This window comes from Pinus tabuliformis, chromosome 9 (genome assembly GCF_031772625.1).
Source record: "Pinus tabuliformis cultivar Carrire ecotype Pingquan chromosome 9, CPIR1, whole genome shotgun sequence".
NCBI lineage: Eukaryota > Viridiplantae > Streptophyta > Pinopsida > Pinales > Pinaceae > Pinus > Pinus tabuliformis.
The window spans coordinates 1,435,149,730-1,435,167,444 of record NC_142307.1 but is presented as its reverse complement, the minus strand read 5'-3'; positions in this window follow the sequence as shown (position 1 = coordinate 1,435,167,444).

Here is a 17,715-nt window from a genome sequence, read left to right as displayed (position 1 = left end):
CAGAAGGACCTGCTCTGATACCAATTGTTGGAAATAATATTGAGAGGGGGGTGAATCAGTATTATCTGATCAATAATTTTTCTTTTCTCAAATAGATTTATATATGCTACTTCTATAAAGTGAACTAGCGTGTGCACGCAACTATGATTAGAGAAACTAGCGTACACCCAAAAAAATTATGATTTAGACAATTTATCATCTGGTGATCTTTTACCAGTGCATCAGTAACTTATTAAACAGAGTGGTAAAAACAGAATAAACCATCACACATAAGCAACACACATGAACACCAAGATTTAAGGTGGAAACCCAATGTGGGTGAAAACCACCTACTGCTATCATCTCTGTCTTCTTTTAATAATAAGAAAATCTGTTTACAATCTTGTACTGGTGCAGACTCATACCAGTACACAGGCACCCACCTGCAAAAGGCTACAACCTTCTCTCATTTTCCAGCTTTTACTGCAAGGGAGCTGCAACCCCCTAGCTCTTGTACTAGCCAATGTGATTTCTAGTACGTAGGTGCCGGCCTATAGAAGGCTACGACATTATCTCTTCCAACAGGGACCATGTTTCATAAATTTTCAGACTGGATGCTCTTGGTACACAAAAATACACATGAAGACCTTGTTTCATCAAATTTTCATAATGGACCCTTCAGGAACTTTGAAACTAAAACTGCATCAACCAACAATCAGTTAATTTGAACAATTAGATCACTATCACCAGAACACTGTGCTGAACCCAGAAACTTGCATCATCATTCAGAACCAGCTACAACTGTAGGGTGTAGGAATTGCGCTTGAGAAAACTCCTCAACACTTAATTGTCAACCTGAGGGTTTCGTAAACTTAGAGATGAAGCACAGGAAATGCCAGAAATGGTATGAAATTTTCCTATTTCTAATCCTACTTCTTAAAGGAAATGCTTTGCATAATCAAATAGAAAACAATTGGAAAGGCAATTAACACCAAGGAAACTCTAGTGCTGGAATGTAAAAGACAATTTGCAAGTAAATCAAGTAAATAAATTCCACACAACAAAAAAAATCTTAAATGCTGGAATGAAATTCGATGTTCATCTTCAGATGGATGGTAAGCAGTTTGACAAGTGTTCCCTTGTAGAATTCTACCATCCTTTTGATCTTTCTCCCACACAAACAACCTATCCTTGCACAGTTGCAATCTGCTTGCACTTGCAGGTACAATATTTCCATGTAAGAGTATATTCAATCTTCCTTACTGAAGACTTATGTCTGAGTGAAGGTGCTCTAAGCCTCACGGCTTGGAGCACTCTATTCCTGTGTCAAGAGACTTGCTCTTGCATCGAAGCAGAGTCCCCTTTACTCAGTTTCCAAATTACTTTCAAAAGCTGAAAGACGTGCTGAAAATAAATTTCAACTATAAATGAAATTCTGAAGTAAACTGGCTGCAAAAAAGAAAATGCTTCAAATCATTAAACTTAGTAAGAGAAATAAACTTCATGATATAAAAATACTTACAAAAGAATCAATCAATAGCCTAAGTACTTTGCATGTGCCAACTAGTTTTGGTACTTCACCCACAATAATGACATTCTTTGTAAGTAAATATGGTAGTTTAATATAATTGCTTCCAGATCTTTTAGAGATGAACTTTTAATACCAAAAACAATTACTTGATTAATTGATCCATTCACTTGCGAAATAATGGGAAATAAGATGCAGGTAAGTGATTCACTATTTGCTGCAACGAATGACTATGCCAAGGTGCAAGCAACAACATGCACTGGTGTAGGAAAGAGTTCCTTGCACGATCTGCTTCGAAAATGAATTAAGACAAAAAACAAGAGTAAAGTAAATGCATAAAAGATATCTTATAAACAAAAGTAAACACAACTACTCTGCAAACCACGGATCTGTTCCACACATAGGCTACAGAAGATAATTTAATCTAGAACTTAAAGATTAGTGATTAAACTATTACATCACACAACTGCAAAGAAATAACCACACCGTCTTTCCAAATAACGAAAGTGAGAGGGGTCAATGAGCTGGGTTGGCCGGGCCCTGGCCAACCAGCTCGTTCCCCTTCTAAGGAACGAAAGCAATCAACACTTAAAATAATACATCAAATACAAAATTAAACATTGTGTGTGCAAACCATAGCAATTCTCTTGTATTTACTTGATTAAGCAAATTACATTACATAGCAGTCTAGCCCCAGAGCGAGGTGATAACTAGATTACATAAACCAAAATAATAACTGATGGTTTGCTAGCTTCCTATCTACGATCTACATCATATATATCCTTTGGCTCTAGGTCATTTACACTAATTACAGATAATTCTTGTTCAAGCCTCTCGACCGAACAGACTTAGAAAACCGAATTACAAACTTGGCTAATGGTTATAACACACACGAGCTTTGCTGGGCTGTAATCTATCTTTGGAGAAAAATCCTTGGATGTGCACCACCTGCTTCAGTTCATTAGCAGTTAGACTTGGAGTCGAAGATCGAGATCCGTCCTCATGGAAGATAGCTCTCGGAAATCTCAGACAGTGGCAGTGCAGGAATATTCCTGCACTAGTCAACTCATACATTATTAACACTACGTTCCATGATTACTTCTAGGAAATCAATATGAGTTGCAAGAAATATGTAAATAATGCAAAATCTATATAAAAAGATTAATTAAGTTCTATAACAAATCTTAATATAAACTATGAGCATGTGCAGGAAAAGGGTAACCATCTTGTACTAGTGCAGGAAAGAAGGGTCTTATATTAAGGTAAAACAGAGGTTAATATTGATGGAAATGGGGTAAAAAATAGGGCAATTTAGGATACCAACATCCTCCCATTCCTAAGTTGTTGTGTGTCCTCACACAATGTTTTAACTCTTCAAAAAACCTTCAAAACAATGAGTGGCTTCTCCTCAGTTCTGCACTTCAATGTTTATTCTTGTCTTTACTATCTTCAGCTTCTTGTCTCGGGCATTTCGCAGCTACTTAGTTACCTTCTTCAGGCGTCTATAGCATCTGGAAGCCTGGTATTTCCACACCTTTACCTACTGCTTTTGCTTTTTTAATTCTGCAAGTAATCCCACCTCGCTCTGTTTCTGCCAACTTTGTTGTTTCATGACCTGGTTTAAAAATTCCAGGTCATGGACGTTTTGCTCCAAGTCCACTATTCTGCTATTAAGGAAGAGAGTGGATAGTGTTGCATTGAGATCTTCGAGTGTGAATGCCTTTTCTACCACAGACTCAACATCAAGGTCAAGACTGCCAAAATTCTGCCTTAGACATCACCGAGGGTTTCTATGCTTAGGGTTTTGCTGTCACTGAGGGTTTGGATACCCTCACCAATCTCTATGCCAGGGGTTTCAGTACCCTGTGCGCCTAATTCCTCTGGGCTCTTAACAACTTGCTCTCCCAGTTTCTCAGGGAATTCCACACCCTGTCCTTCCAAATCAGTAGGGGTTTCGATTCCCCATTCTTCTACCACCACAAGGACTTCAGTACCCTATCCTTCAAACACCGTAGGGTCTTCATTTCCTTGATCTTCAGAAATCGCAAGGTCTTCAGTACCCTGATCTTCACAACCCACAGGGTCTTCAATGCCCTAGCCTTAAAAAACCGTAGGGTTTTCAATGCCCTGGTCCTCGAAATCATTAAGGGTCTCCACATCCGGTTCACTAAAATTGTCAGGAGGCTCTTCATGCTGTTCCTCTTCATCCTCCTCTGCTTGGACTTCGCTGGTGTTTGGTGTCGACATTGTTTTCTTACTCCTTAGCCTGCTGACAAATGTTGACAAAAACACATCATCTTATGCATTCTCCTCATCCTCCATAGTGTCTGCCATTGCGTCTGCGAGCACCGAGAGATTATGAACTGTGGGGAGACTTGGGGCGAGTTGTCGATTACAATTGAATAACCCAACTAGTTTGTCCCTTGTTCGACAACTTTCCTCCTCACCGAGGTCCTAATTTTCCTTTTCTTTGCTGTGGGTGGAGTATTTTCAATGGCCCTCTTCTCTTCTTACACTAGTGAGCCTTTACTTCGCCGCTTGGCAGGAGACAATGTCTCTGCCTTTCTCTTTTTACTTGCACTTGTGCTAGCAGGTTCTTCTGAACCCATTGCTTGGAATTCTTTCATAAATGCCTCCCATGCTATTCCATTTTTCTCTAACTTCTTCTTGACTAGCATCGTAATGAGTCCATGATGTCAGAGTTTGGTTGCAACCTGGCTTTCACTTCCGCTCTGCACATTTTTCACCATCTTTTCGAGGATCTTGAGAAAGAAGTGAGGGAAATTAATCAGTTTCCCCACCTCGAAATCTGACAACAATCGAAGGTGGTATAAAAATGCCAAGGTATAACATCCTTCACCTGTGACAAACTTCTGTAATATAAACAATAAATCTTGCCATTTCCCGACCATGACGGTTTGTGGCAATTCCTTTTTTCCAATCGACCTTAATCTTCTTATCGACCATGAACCATTGCCAACGCTTCTTTGTCAACCACTCTTTCTTAAACCAGTGCTCACCTGTAAGTGGAAAGCATGTGGTTTGCGAAATGAACTCTTTAGTTATTTTAAATTTTAAGGACTTGACCCTAACTTGACCTTCCTTGAATGTTCTTGCAAACTCTAACACTATGCCCATGTCGAATCCGTCAAATTTTTTGAGAAATGGAAGGAACCCAGATTCTTGCAAAAGTGCAAGATTTCTCCTATATTCGGTGGTTTGTTCAATCTCCTGTAGCGATAGTGGTTCACTCCTAATGGTGCCATTTCAAACCTCTTCCACTTCACTGATCACACCCTCGAAATAATTTCGGGGTAACTCCAACATTCACCGAGAATTCTATGTCAAAGGTTCCTCACCTTTGTAGACGTGCTTACCCAGCTATGATGGAACAATCCCTTCCACTTCGGGTGTATATTCCTATCAGTTCATTATAGGTGAATCGTGATGATTGGATGTAGTGGTGGTATAGGTGGTGGTGATGCAACAACTAGAATTATCAGATCACAGGTAGATTAATAATGGTTGGGTAGTGCAGAATGATTGCAAAGAGGGTGAGTGTAGGTTATTGGATGGAGTACCCTTCTGCAGTCAGCATCATAATTCAATCAGACTTATTTTCGACATTTATTAAGAAAAAATAGATTTCAGCCTTACACATCTTTCACTTTAAAGATTTGTCCCTAGATTAGTAATTAATGAAACAAAGAATCAATTAAAACATGGAATGAGCTATCATATCAACACATGTACAAAAATACAGGCCCATCAATCTTTGATAAACCATTATAGGACTGTGTAAATTTCTTCCATAGTCAATTGTATTTCTGCACCAGACTTGCTTGCACTACTTTGCTTGCACTGCGTTGTGTTTGCACCCGAGATTTTTGCCAAATATAAATTCTGATAGGACATACTTCTGTAGCTAGACTTTAAAAAAATTTGCCTCATTATACAAGAAAAATTTATTTGCCATCCTTTGGTGCTCCTCGACATGCCTTCTGAATGACTGCATCAAATTCTGCAATCAACTTATGAGGAAATAAAAAAGGGGTAAAAAAAAATTCAGAATGGGAAGGAATATTACAGCAGGGATTTCAGAACAATATCACTAAGGGGGATAAACAAAATGGGATGTGGGAAAAAATTCAAGGGAAAAGAGGGATTTTACGAATCGGGTAGGGGTAGTTTCTTAAAAGAAAGAGGAAGGTAATTCATTGGGGAATTTAGAAAAGAACTAGTGGGAAATTTTGAAATGGGAAATAGAAGAATATTTTTACCTTGAAATCTGCCTACACTGGTGCAGGAAAACTAACTGCAACGGGAAGTAAGCGTTTACTTGGATAAAAATGTCCATGCTAGCTACCCCAAACTTGGGTAAGTGCTTGGTTTCGTGAACCTGCTTTTTCTTGGTGGTAGTAAACATATCTAAAAATCAAATAACATTCCATTTTTATGAAAATTTTGATCTTCTTGCCAGCATGTTGGTTTTCAGGTTGATCCTTCTACAATGATGTCAGTCAACTAATTTTCACAATTATAGGAAAAACATTTCTTTTTATACTTTTTATTTTTTTCTTTGATTATTTTTTATAAAATAAGGATAAGAAGGAATTGATTCTTCAACAGGTCAGTGCTATCACCTACCAACTCCTTTTCAAATGGATGTTGGACTTGTTTCATAAAATATCCTTTAGTAAGGGGCTAAAAATATACCTTCAATCTATGCCCGTTTACTAGGAGCACAAAATTTTGTCTATCAATAGTTTTGATTTCTACCGCTCCATTTTCGAACACTTTGACCACCTCATAGGGTCCCATCCAGCGTGTATGGAATTTTCCTTTAAAATGTTTGAATCTTGAATCGTAAAGGAGCACCCAATCACCTGGTTGGAATTGCTTTTTCTGGATAGACTTGTCATGCCACTTCTTGCGCTGTTGTTGAACCAAGATGTTCTGCTAAAGAAAATCCCTTCGGATTTCATCTAACTCCTTCAATTGTAGAAGGCGATGCTGCTGGACCTCAGAGAGATCTAGCCCCAATTGGACTATAGTCCTGAAAGTCTTGATCTGGAATTCTATCAGCAAGTGGACTTGTTTCCCATACATGAGCTCATATGGTGTGTGTCCCGTGCTGTTTCTCCAAGTGGTCCGATAGGCGCACAATGCTTCCGGTAATTTGTCAGCCCAATCCTTTCTGTTCATACTGTCTTTGTGAGGATAGACTCAATCACCTTATTTTTGGATTCTACCTGGCCATTTGGTTGCAGGTGATATGGTGTGGATTTCCTGTGCCGAATTTTGTACTACTCCATCACACCCTATACTAGATTAGAAATAAACTGTGATCCATTGTCAGAAACAATTTCTCTAGGTACACCAAATCTAGTAAATATTTCAGTAAAAAAAAATTCAACAATAACTCTTTTAGTAGCAAAAGAAACAACTTTAGCTTCTACCCATTTTGTAACAAAATCTGTACAAACCAAGATATGCTTTTTATTTGATGCCGAGGGATTTATTGGTCCTACAAAACCAATAACCCATTTTTCAAAAGGCTCAATCATAACTTGAGGACATAAAGGCATCTCATTGGTTTGGTTAGGCTGGCCAATTCACTGACAGCTATCACACTGCTTGACATATTGTTTGGCATCCTTGAATAAGGAAGGTAAAAAATAACCAGCTTGTAACACTTTGTATGCAGTTCGCTTATCAGCGAAGTGACCTCCACATGGTTCATCGTGGGCAGATTTTAAGATATCAAACACCTCTTCCTCTCTTACACATCTACGGATAATGAGATCTTCTCCAGTGTAAAAGAGGTCTCCTTGGATCCAGGAATATGCAGCACTTTTCTGAATGATATTCCACTTTTCATGAGCGGATAAGTGAGGTGGTAATTTTCTAGTGACTAAATAGTTAGCTATGTCAGCAAACCATGGAGATTTTGTTGACACTGCAAAAAGATGTTCGTCAAGAAAATCATCATTAACAGGAATTGATTCACCATGATTATTTAATCTTGAAAGATAATCTGCTACTACATTTGATTTTCTTGGTCTATCAACAATAGTAATATTAAATTCCTGTAATAATAGCAACCACTTAGTTACCCTACCGCTAGTTAATGGTTTATTCATCAAATATCTTATAGCGGAATGATCAATATGTACAAAAACTTCATATCCTATAATATAATGTCTGAATTTATTAATAGACAAAATTACAGCTAAAATCTCTTTCTTAGTAACAATATAATTGAGTTCAATGGGTGACAAGTTTTTACTAATGAAATAAATAGCATAAGATTGTTTGTCTTCTTCCTATCCTAAAGCTGCACCAATAGTAGTATCTGAGGCATCAGAGGAAATATGGAATGGCAGGGACTAGTTTGGTCCTCTCAAAACTGGTGCCTGAACTAATTTTTCCTTCAATGTCTCAAAGGACTATTGGCAAGCTGTAGACCAAGAAAACTCACTATCTTTAGCCAAAAGTCAGAAAAGGGGGGTAGCTATCCTTGAGAAATTCTCAATGAATCTCCTATAGTAGCCTGCATGTCCTAGAAAACCTCTCACTTCCCTTTGAGTTTTGGGTATAGGAAGACTCGAAATGACTTCTACCTTTGCAGGGTCAATGTTAGGTCCCTATACTACTAGTGTAACCACTTATTGTTATTAGTACAACCCCCTTATTATATCGTTGTTCTCATGTAGTCCCCATATTGTTATTATTGTGCCCCATAGAAGCCCACTGTTGTTATTACTGTGCCTTTACATTATTATTGTGATGTTGGCTCTGATTATATTGTAACAATGTAAAAGAATGTAAAATAGTAAAATAAATAATCTACAATTTGAATCATTGAGATTGACTAAGAAATGAAGCTTGGGCATGCATTTTAATGAAGCAAGGGAATTTTGGTCTGCTTCACAAAAATGCATGCCTAACCTTCATTTGAAGGACAATTTGAATGATTCAATGTGGAGAGTACTTTTTTACTCATAAGTAACATTAAATTAATTATTTTTATTTTTTCACACACACACACACACATATATATATATATATATTGTTCAAGAATACTACAAATTGCATGGATTTCATAGGATAAAAAGTAGGGTATGTGTGCCTCAAATAAATGCACACCATGTCATGTGATTAACTGGTAGTCATATAATGATCATTCCATCCTATGGGTCTGTGAGATTGTACCTTAGTCTTGAGGTGTAACAATTCCCTAATGGGCCTTAGTCTTGTTGTGTACGAACGCCCTAATGAGCCTCAGTTCATGGGTATGACAGTGGCCTCTTTGGGCCTTCTTATTTATGATATGAGAAAATATTATGATAGAGATATGAAGGAGTTATGGTTAGCCCTATGACAGAGACATCATGAAAGACCTATGCCATAGATATCATGAGAGACCTATGACTGTTTCGTTGCATTTTTATTGCTAATGTTCTCTCTACATAATTTTTTATGATGATATGGGGTGAATGCAATGTGAAAATGTTGAAATTGTTTTAAAATGTAATTATCTACAACAAAGACTTCTAGCCCTAAGAAAATTAACAATGTTACTACTGTACTAGTTAGTAACTATATAACAATGTAAAAGTGTGTAAAATGGTAAAATAAACAATCTGCATTTTGAATCCAAATTGGCCAAGAATGAAGCATGGGCATACATTTTAGTGAAGTAATTCAATTTTGGACTGCTTCACAAAAATGCATGCCCAACCTTCATTTCAAGGCCAAATTGAATGATTCAACTTGGAGAGTATATTTTACTCATAAGCAACATTAACACAATTAAATATTTTAAAGTTCTCACATATATATTTATGTTGTTTAAGAATAATACAAATTGCATGGATTTAATAGGGTAAAAGGAAGGTTTTGTGTGCCTCAAATAAATGCATACCAGGACTTGTAATTAATTGGTAGTGCTATAATGATCATTCTATCCTATGGGTTTGTGAAATTGTACCTTAGTCTTGTTCTGTAACAACACCCTCATGGGCCTCAGTCTTGTGGTGTAACAACGCCCTAATGAGCCTCAGTTCTTGGGTATGACAGTGGCCTCTTTGGGTCTTCTTACTTGTGATATGTGAAGATATTATGACAGAGATATGAAGGAGTTATGCTGAGCACTATGATAAAGACATCATGAAAGACCTATGACAGAGATATTATGATAGATCTATGATTGTTTTGCTGCATTGTTATTTCTAATGTTCTAAGTTCTACATAATTTTTTATGATGATATGGGGTGAATACAATTTTAAAATGTTGAAAATGTTTTAAAATGAAATTATCTACAACAAAGACTTCTAGCCATAAGAAAATTAACACTATTACTACTCTAATGGTTAGCAAAGGTATAACAATTTAAAAGTGTAAAATAGTAAAATAAACAATCTACAATGTTGGGACAGAGTCCCCTAGGGTCAATTTTGGGGCTAAAAGCCCAAGTTTTGGGGCAGAAAGCCCAAGTTTTTGTATGTAAAGTGTTTGCAATTTGTGGTCATGGAGCACATAGATTTAAAGTGTCAAAAAGGGTTTCTGCCCTTCTTTTATGTAAGTTGTGTCGTGTTTAGAAGATCCACCCATGGTCCATGGACCATTGGATTTTATAAAAAGGAGAGTCTTAGAAGAGTCTAAGATAGTAGTTGGAAGTCATTGATGGGTCAGTAAGAGCTAAGATCAAAGAGTTTTAGAAGTAGAAGAAAGGCTTTGCAGCTGTGTGCGCAGAGGCCTAGGGTAGAAGTCTGCAACTGAGTGCGCGGACCCCTGCAGTTGAGTGCGTAGGGTAGTTAGAGTCTATAAGAAGATCTGAAGTACTAATAAAGAATATTACTCTGGAAATATCTGTGTTTGATCTATTTACTTCTATTATGAATAAATGTGGTTATGTTATGCTGAATAATGGTTTCATGATTTAATGTTGTATTGATGCATGAATCTATATGTTTTACATTGTTATCTGTATGCAAGTAATAATATCTGTTTACGCGAAGAACATATTAATGCATATTGAAGTTATCAGATACTTAAGCCAATCTGGGTAAATACAGAAGTAAGAGTAATTACAGAAGTGCATAAGTGGTTTATTCTCTTGGTTAAGGTCCACGAACGATAGTCATAGACCTTCGCGAAGGTCTAGAGGCCGATTAAGAGAAGTATATCGATAAGCCCTAAAAGGCTCATTGATCGGTGTGAAGGTAGAGTTAGGGCATGAAACGACATCACTATCATCTCTGGGTGTGGAAACTTGGTTCCAAAATCCCCCCATACTGCTTCGTGTGAGACTTCAGTCCGCGCTTTGCAGATTGATGCCAAAAGGGCCAGTAGTGTAGGGATTTATTTGGCTAAATTAACATTGAACCTGGGTCAGGGCCCACTAAGCCAACAAATGGTTCTGTTTCCAAGATTAGGATCTTCATAAACAGATGTGTGATGTAACATCACTGAAATTCGACTAAGAAAGAAATTGAATATTGGTTGGATAGAAAGATCCATGAATTCATGGCGCAAGAAAATAGAAATCTACAATTGAAAAAAGAATAGTGGTTGGACATATACCTGTACACAAAGATACACGAAATCTTCTTCTGTTCCTTCCTGGTTGAATTATACGAGTGGATCACTAAAGTGGCAGATGGACAAGGAAGGTGGAGGCTTGACGGTCTGATAGTGTGGACCCTGGAGTTAGTGCGGAGATTGGAAGCCTCAAAAGATAAGATCTCACACATTGTCAATCCCTAGCTTGATTGTATCATAGGAGGATTCATGATAGAGTTCGCGGTCGATACTTCGGTCAGTTACAGTGAAGCAGAGCACCGCTTCTTCAAAGGACAATGAGGTAAGTATTTAAGGTCTTTAAATACTTGGGTTAAGATGCTCTTGTGTGAAAAGTGGGTTATACAATTACCTTGATGTTGGGAGCTACATGAAGTGGAAGTATCATCAGGGATAGAGGGAGAATAGGTTCTAATATAGCCAGCTGATCAAACCTCCTTTGAGTGATGACGAGGAAACAACATATGCTTCACTACAAAGAATTGTTCAGTTTATAAGGCGAGATTTCTCGTGATTACCCCATCCACCCACCCCACCTCCGCATTCACCTCCAAAACATACACCTTCACCCACATCGCCACCACCTCCGCCACCGTTCAATATGGTGAATGTAGTAAAGTTTCACGTTTTCAAGGGTTCGGGAAATGAGGACCCGAACAAGTTTTGGTTCGTCGCGAAGGCTGTATGGGAAGCTTAGGGTATAATGGATGATTAGATGAAGAAAGAAACATTGGTCACTGCCTTACAGGAATGTGCACTGACATAGTACATTAAGTCCTACACTGATAACCGATGGCTTCATTAGTAGATATTCAGACTGTGCTGAATAAGGCGTTTAGTAGGCCTAAGTCTGAAGCACAATCAATTGTGGGATTCAAGGAGATCATGATGAAGCCTGGTGAAACGACCTGGGATCTGGATCAGAGATTGCAGTGCAAGATCCACGAAGCTAACATGAATCTTATGGATGGGAAGCACCGCGAATGGTTTGTGGCTTCGCTCTTGCCTCATCTGAGGGTTGCTTTATCATAGCAAAATATTGGGACCTAGGTGGAAGCCTTGGAGATTGCAATGAGATTTCATGAAACACCGATGCAAGATGCTAATTTAGGAGTCCAATAGATTCATGCACAGTTGTAGAACCTTTGCCTAGAGTTTCAAATTCTGAAGAAGGATAGAGCAGTTTGGCGAGAGGTGCGTGAAGAATTTTGGTGCCTGAAATGCAAAAGTTAGGGCATGACAAAGATTACTATCTAGTCTTTGCGAATTATGTTGTAGCAGGAGGGCCGATGCCTCTGAGGTTAGAAGCTCAAGTAGGTCCAAGTACAGGGCCCACACTATGGTGTGCTATTTGTCACGTAGCTGGAAAACATGTGACATAAAATTGTCACCTACTGCAGAAATTTGTACAGACACCGCAACAACTCTTCTACAACTTCTATCAATCGGTGGGTCATGATGAGCATAACTGCTATAGCTATGAGCTAATGATTGATAGAACACCCACATATAGAGTGCAGGTAGAAACTCAGCCTCCGGATCAAGGTGCTGGGGGAGCACGAGGAGGATTTCAGGGTGTAGGCGAGGCCGAGGTGAAGGAGGACCTGGTAGAGGTCGAGGACATGTGTTTTTATAAAACTATGGGGGACCAGGACACTACGCGTGAGAATTCATGAACCCAACGCGCCTCTCGTGCAGATACTGCACATTGTTTAACCACGTGACAAAAGACTGCCCTGTATTTCTAGCTAAGATAAGCGAAAAAGGGGCACAACCTTAGCAACCTACCCAGAATCTAAAGATGATGAGGGTTGAACCCTGTGAAGAGGATCCTAATGTGAAAATCATGCTGTGAAGTGGAATGATGACTAGCGAAGATAAGGGAAAGAAGCATGAAGAAGGTGAATGAGTCTGCAAAGCTCCAGAAAAGGAGGTTGGCTTTGATATGGAGCATGCGAGGGAAACATTTATGGAAGTAAAGATTTGCTTTGCTGAGGATTCTACCTCAGGAAGTCAGGATAAGCAGTCTGAAGAAATGGACCCATCCATGCTTACTACATTTTTGGAGACCTGTATGAAGCTACTTTGAGATAGCAAGGTTGTAAGGGGATTACAGGAGTTGATCTATAAATGTGCTAGTAATACTCCTGACGGACCGTGCGTGGTTAGGAAAGTTGGTAAGCATAAGGCAAGAACAAGGTGGGAGATGAGACTCACCACGCAGATAGGAGAGTAAAAAATGGATCAAGTTATTCTGGATCTAGGGTCAGATGTGAATGTTTTGTCTAAACAGACATGGGAAAGAATGGGGAGACCTACGTTGCAGTGGTCTCTGATCCAGTTATGGATGGAAAATCCACAGAAGATCATCCCCATTGGGATATTACAGGGTGTGATAGTCAATATCGAAGGCGCGAGTGCGTTGGATGATTTTGAAGTGATAGAGATTGTGGATGACAACAATCCCTACCCTGCTCTCCTTGGGATCAACTGGGCTATCAACATGAATGGGGTGATCAATTTGAAGAAGAAGACAATGTCATTTGAAAGAAAATCGATCCACGTAGTAGTACTGTTGGACCCTGTAGAAGGACTGTGCTACACTGAACCAGTTCGCGATTATGAAAGTGATGATGATTTGGACTGGATTTATAAGATAACTGTGCAAGATCAAGACTGGGTGAATCTAACAGCTGATGGACATATTGCATGGGATCGCGACAACTCCTGCATATCAGATTCAGACGAGGAATTGGAACAGTGGAAGAATAGATTGCATGAAGTGTCTACGCTATGATGTAACATGATGAACAAATCATTGCGTTGCGTATCATCGGAGGTAAGAAGTCTGCCTTACTATGATGGTTTAACTGACATTGATAGGTTTCTGGATGCATTTGAATGGGAAGTGCTGGAGAAGCATCGCTTCCAAGCCTTGGACTTGGCGCTGTGCGCTATCCCTACAAGATGGTGGGGTATGCATAAAGACAACTTTGATGGATGACGTAAATATAGAAGAATGATGAGGGTGTGGTTGGTTGCCCAAAGGTATGATTGACAGAGAAATACGATGGAAGGAGTGACCCACACGATCACTTAGCCAAATGGACTAATGCTTATGGAGCAGAACTGCAACCAGAGTGGGTGCATCTATTCTATCACACCTTGGATGTAATACCTATGAATTGGCACTTGGAGATAGTGCTCCGCCATGGCACAGATGAATGAGATATTTTGAGACAGGGATTCTTGATGACATTTAGATTTGAAGATGTATTTGAGTGCATTGATGAAGCGCCACAGGAGGTAAAAGTAGCAATATTCAGAATACCGCAGGATCCCTTAGATTTGATTGAACTAGATTGGACCACCCAACTACACCACGTGCTAGAATGCTACAATTCAACTGTTGCAGAGGAAGATTTAGATCCAAGGAAAATTAAAATCCCTGAAACAGAAGAACACCGCCAAGTTGAGGGACCACAGATAGGGAATCTAGATATCACCGCGCCACTGAAAATGAGACATGTGAACATTGGGATAGAGGTGGAGCCGAAGTTTGAGGGACTACTGGGATGATGCTACAGTGGATAAGGTCATTTAGCTGCTTTGTGAATACCATGACTTGTTCCCTACGAAGTTCTCAGACTTAAAGGGGATAATAGGGGACCTAGGAGTTATGAAAATTACGTTGAAACCAAATGTGAAGCCGATCAAGCAAAGGCCTTACCACCTCAATCCAAAGTATAAAGAAAAGGTTCGCTTAGAGTTGGATAAAATTCTTGCAGCAGGTATTATTGAATCGGTGGAAGAATCTGATTGGGTGAGCCCAATAGTAGTTCAGGAAAAGAAGCATAAGGATGAAATAAGGATATGTGTAGATCTCAGGAAGTTGAATGACACTTGCGTGCATGATCCTTTTCTGACTCTATTCACCAATGAAGTGTTGGATAATGTAGGAGGACATGAAGCATATTCGTTCACTGATGGGTTCTCAGGGTACCATCAGATCAAGTTCACGTCGGAGGATAGAAGTAAGATGACCTCTGCAATCGAATGGGGATGTTTTCAATATACTGTAATGCCTTTTGGACTGAAGAATGCGCTGTCGATATTTTCACATGTAGTCATTGTGGCATTCAAGGACTTCATTCAAAAGTTTCTGGAGGTATATTTTGATGATTGGACGGTGTTCGGGTTGGAAAAGTGCCATGTAGATAGCCTACACTTGATACTGGATACATGTCGGAGGTATCAGATTGCGCTCAATTTGAAGAAATGCTTGTTTTGTGTTCCTTTCAAAATCTTGCTGGGCCATGTGGTGTGAAAACAAGGATTAATGGTGGACCCAGCTAAGATAGCAGTTATAATTAATTTGGAGGCACCAAGAAGTGTGAAACAGCTGCACGCAACGCTGGGGCATACAGGATACTATCAAAAGTTCATCAAGAGTTATGCCTAGATTACCGCGCCGATGGAGAAGCTGCTAAAGAAGGATGCTACATTCTGTTGGAATGAAGAATGTCAGCAGAGCCTGGATGTGTTGAAGGAAAAGATGGTCACCGTGTTGATCCTAGTCTTCCCAGATTGGAAGAAGGAATTTCATGTGCATGTGGATGCGTCATGTATTATGTTCGGAGCAGTACTGACACAGGCTAGTGAGGGAGAGTTGGATCACCCTATAGCGTTTGCAAGTAGGAAGTTGTCTAAAGCTGAGAAGAACTATTCAATGACAGAGTGCGAAGGTTTGGCTATGGTGTACATGCTCCAGAAGTTCAGACACTACTTGCTAGGCAGACACTTTAAGATGTATATAGACCATTCTACATTAAAGTACCTAGTTAACAAGCCTGTGTTGGGGGGGAAGATATGAAGATGGCTGTTGTTGTTTCAGGAATATGATTTCAAAGTCATTGTGAAGCCAGGATGATTGAATGCAGGACCAGATCATCTGTCGCGCATTGAAACAAGAGAGGAGCCTACTAATTTGGAGGAAGGATTTCCTTGACACACAACTCTTTGTAATGCACATAGCTAACAATCACTTTGCAAATATCATACACTTCCTGACGATGGGAACGGCTCTAGAAGGGTATAATAGTCAACAAAAGAAGGAGTTAGTCGTGAGTGCGACAGAATTTTGTGTCATTGCAGGACATTTATATAAAATGGGCTCGGATGAAATTTTGCGATGTTATGTACCCGAGTTTGAATGAAACAACATCCTCGCTAAAGCTCATGGAGAAGATAGGGGAGGACATTATGCAGGAAAAGCAACAACGTAGAAGATTTTACGCGTTGGGTTGTGGTGGCTGACACTGCATAAGGATTCCAAGGCTTATTGTAAGGCATGTGATGCATGTCAGAGGATGGGTAGGCCATCGTAGAGGGATGAGCTACCTCTGAATCCACAAGTATAATTACAACCATTAGAGAAATGGGAAATTAATTTTGTAGGCCTGATTCAGCCTCCAAGAAAGAATAGGAGTGCATGGTATATCATCACCACGACAGAGTATTTGACCAGATGGGTGGAGGCACAACCGGTAAAGGATTGTACAGGGGAAACAACATCGAATTTCCTCTTTGAATACATGCTAACTAGGTTTGGTTGCCTGAAGATTTTGATGAGCGATCGCATACAAATTTCCTTAATGAAACGATCAGCACGCTGATGGAGGAATTCCAAGTTTATCATCAGAAGAGTACGCCATATCACCCACAGGCTAATGGGATGGTTGAAGCATTTAATAAGATATTGGATAATGCACTGATGAAGGTTTGAAATGCACAAAGGAATTATTGGGACCTGCGCGTACCCGCGGTGCTATGGGATTACAGAACTACTTGTAAGAAACTGACTGGACATACACCCTTCAGGATGGTCTATGGTGTAGAAGCTGTGATGCCAATGAAGTATATTGTACCTAGTCTACGCATAGCAGTGTTCACATGAATGGCGGATCGCAGAGCCCTGGAAGAGAGATTCGCGCAGCTGATAGAGCTTGAAGAATATAGATTTTTGGTTGGATTCCAAAAGCAAGTTTAGAAGGAGCGTGAAAAGGCATGGCACAATTAACACATCAAACTACGCACCTCCAAGGTAAACAATTTCATTTTATTATATGACAGCAAGTTTGATAAATTTCCAAGAAAATTTCAGATGCATTGGCTGGGGCCATATGTCATTAAATAGATTACGATGGTGGAGCAGTCCAACTGGTGAAATTGAATGGAGATCCATTTCTTAGAAAGGTAAATGGCAGCCGATTGAAGCCATACACCGGTGATCCGACCAAATGACTATATGATGGAAGCACAGTCTTAGCGCTCCAGGTAGCTGAAAGGAGGCACGGAACTATAAACTACACTGCATGGGTTGTAGAGTTGCAGGACTGGGGGATTGCATGGGATGGAAGAATGTTATAGCATCAGCAGAAGTGCGACGGTAGCTGTGCTATAAAAGGAGAGACCTCGCAGGGAAGCTAAAAAATTACTGTTACGGTCATTGTTCATGATTTGATAGTAAGAAAATGGATAAGAGGAGCAGGGGGGGGACATTTAAGGCTAAAATTAAGAGCGAGATCTTTGAAAATCTGTCACTAATCTAGCATTTATGAGA